Below are 3,382 nucleotides of genomic sequence, written 5' to 3' on the forward strand. Positions count from 1 at the left end.
GTACTTCACCACCACACTTCATTTCACCCATTTTTTCCTAGTTTTGCTTTCCTCCCTCTTATTACTTCACCCATATATATGTTACAAAGCCACTTTGACATCATAGCCCTGCCTCACAACCACATGTATAGAGAAACTTATGTTCTACTCTCCATCCACTCTTGTGCATGCATTTGGTCTTCAGTAGAAGGCTTTAACACCATCCAACAGTTGCCCTCCTACTTCATTTATCCCGTAAAGCATTTCTCTCGACTCTGTCTTACGCTTTCTCAAGATCCTTAAAAGCTGCATACAGCTTTTTTTTTTTTTTTTTTTTTTTTTTTTTTATACTTTGTCGCTGTCTCCCGCGTTTGCGAGGTAGCGCAGGGAAACAGACGAAAGAAATGGCCCAACCCCCCCCCCCCCATACTCATGTACATACACACATCCACACACGCAAATATACATACCTACACAGCTTTCCATGGTTTACCCCAGACGCTTCACATGCCCTGATTCAATCCACCGACAGCACGTCAACCCCTGTATACCACATCGCTCCAATTCACTCTATTCCTTGCCCTCCTTTCACCCTCCTGCATGTTCAGGCCCCAATCACACAAAATCTTTTTCACTCCATCTTTCCACCTCCAATTTGGTCTCCCCCTTCTCCTCGTTCCCTCCACCTCCGACACATATATCCTCTTGGTCAATCTTTCCTCACTCATTCTCTCCATGTGCCCAAACCACTTCAAAACACCCTCTTCTGCTCTCCCAACCACGCTCTTTTTATTTCCACACATCTCTCTTACCCTTACGTTACTTACTCGATCAAACCACCTCACACCACACATTGTCCTCAAACATCTCATTTCCAGCACATCCATCCTCCTGCGCACATCTCTATCCATAGCCCACGCCTCGCAACCATACAACATTGTTGGAACCACTATTCCTTCAAACATACCCATTTTTGCTTTCCGAGATAATGTTCTCGACTTCCACACATTTTTCAAGGCTCCCAAAATTTTCGCCCCCTCCCCCACCCTATGATCCACTTCCGCTTCCATGGTTCCATCCGCTGACAGATCCACTCCCAGATATCTAAAACACTTCACTTCCTCCAGTTTTTCTCCATTCAAACTCACCTCCCAATTGACTTGACCCTCACCCCTACTGTACCTAATAACCTTGCTCTTATTCACATTTACTCTTAACTTTCTTCTTCCACACACTTTACCAAACTCAGTCACCAGCTTCTGCAGTTTCTCACATGAATCAGCCACCAGCGCTGTATCATCAGCGAACAACAACTGACTCACTTCCCAAGCTCTCTCATCCCCAACAGACTTCATACTTGCCCCTCTTTCCAGGACTCTTGCATTTACCTCCCTAACAACCCCATCCATAAACAAATTAAACAACCATGGAGACATCACACACCCCTGCCGCAAACCTACATTCACTGAGAACCAATCACTTTCCTCTCTTCCTACACGTACACATGCCTTACATCCTCGATAAAAACTTTTCACTGCTTCTAACAACTTGCCTCCCACACCATATATTCTTAATACCTTCCACAGAGCATCTCTATCAACTCTATCATATGCCTTCTCCAGATCCATAAATGCTACATACAAATCCATTTGCTTTTCTAAGTATTTCTCACATACATTCTTCAAAGCAAACACCTGATCCACACATCCTCTACCACTTCTGAAACCGCACTGCTCTTCCCCAATCTGATGCTCTGTACATGCCTTCACCCTCTCAATCAATACCCTCCCATATAATTTACCAGGAATACTCAACAAACTTATACCTCTGTAATTTGAGCACTCACTCTTATCCCCTTTGCCTTTGTACAATGGCACTATGCACGCATTCCGCCAATCCTCAGGCACCTCACCATGAGTCATACATACATTAAATAACCTTACCAACCAGTCAACAATACAGTCACCCCCTTTTTTAATAAATTCCACTGCAATACCTTTTGCTATATACTTTTCCACTATCATTCTCTACAAAAATCTCATCCACACATCTGCTTTTCCTAAAATCTCCTTGCTTCCCATTTATTCTTCAGCTAGTCTCTTCCGTCACTCTATCAGTCAACACTCTTTCACACACTTTTCCTGGTGTACTTAACAAACTTTTTCCCTTATAATTGCTACATACCTTCTTAACACCTTTTCCTTAGAATAAAGGAACAATAATAGCTTTCGTCCACTCCTCAGGCACAACCTACTGCTTGCATGCTAAATTCCATATGAAATGAAACCTCTCTATCATGCTCTCTCTCTATACTTCAAAATTTCAACTGAAATCTTATCCACTCCATTTGCCATTTCTGCCTTCAACCTCATTATCCCCCTTTTTATCTTGTATCCCTTTCCTTCCATCCTCCATACCCATGCATGTAACAGCTGCTGCCTCACCTTCTCCCTCATTCATCATTTCTTCAAAATACTCTCCATCTTCTTTTGACTTCCTCCTTTTGATTTAGAAACTCCTCTTCCTTACTTCTCACATTGACGTATCCGCCTCTTTCTTTTTTTTCCAGTACAATTTCGTATTTTCCTTAAATTTTTCACTCAACCTGCTTCCAAAACCTCTCTCTTTCTTTGCTTTACTCTCTTAGCCATTCAACATTCTACTGACACATCTTAAATCCTTCCCCTCTCCTTTGCTAAACTCTCATGGGTATATACGTCTCAGGCGGCCTTTTTCTTCTCTTCCATAGCAATTTTAATCTCGTCCATCCACAAAACATTTCCAGTATCATCCGTATGTCTCACAACCTTGTATCCAGCTACTGATTCTGCAGCCTTTAACAGTCTTTCTCAAAACATTTTAAATTTTAAACACCTCATTCACACATGACTTCATCCCTACATTTGCTGCACTTTTATCTAACTTTCTGACCCTTTTTTCATACTCTTTGTTGCATTCCTTCTGATTCATCTTCTCTCATGCTAACACTTTTACCTCATCATTCTTCCTTATACCATACCTCCACTTCTGATTATTTTCAGCTACATTCACAATGGAACATAGTGATCTGCCAAACTTAAATTCCACACTGACTCGGAGATTGGCATATTTTACTCATTAGTTACCGTCTCTCCATTGGTTATACTTTTCTCTTCATATATTCTCCAGTTTTTTTGTAGTTACTTGTGCAGCCCTTAGTCTTTCATTGTATTCTTATATGTTAGTACAAGTGGTCAGCTTCCAGAGTGTTTTAAGGAGGATTGTGCACACACTGATGCATTCGGACTTTAAGAAAAAGTTTTCAAGATATTGCCAAGTACATGAAACCTCTTTATACCTAACCAGTGTTTTTACTTGTTATATTGTTTCATCTAATTTAGACCCTCTAAACTTCACTGTGCAG

General features: G+C 41.2%; 1 protein-coding gene across 6 annotated transcripts in view; it reads left to right on the forward strand.

The window, feature by feature from the left end:
* LOC139749096 (glycerol kinase 5) overlaps window positions 1–3,382 on the forward strand; it is an 87,205-nt gene that overhangs the window by 58,852 nt on the left and 24,971 nt on the right. The gene's annotated exons all lie outside the window — the stretch shown is intronic.

Source organism: Panulirus ornatus, chromosome 6 (genome assembly GCF_036320965.1).
Source record: "Panulirus ornatus isolate Po-2019 chromosome 6, ASM3632096v1, whole genome shotgun sequence".
Lineage (NCBI taxonomy): Eukaryota > Metazoa > Arthropoda > Malacostraca > Decapoda > Palinuridae > Panulirus > Panulirus ornatus.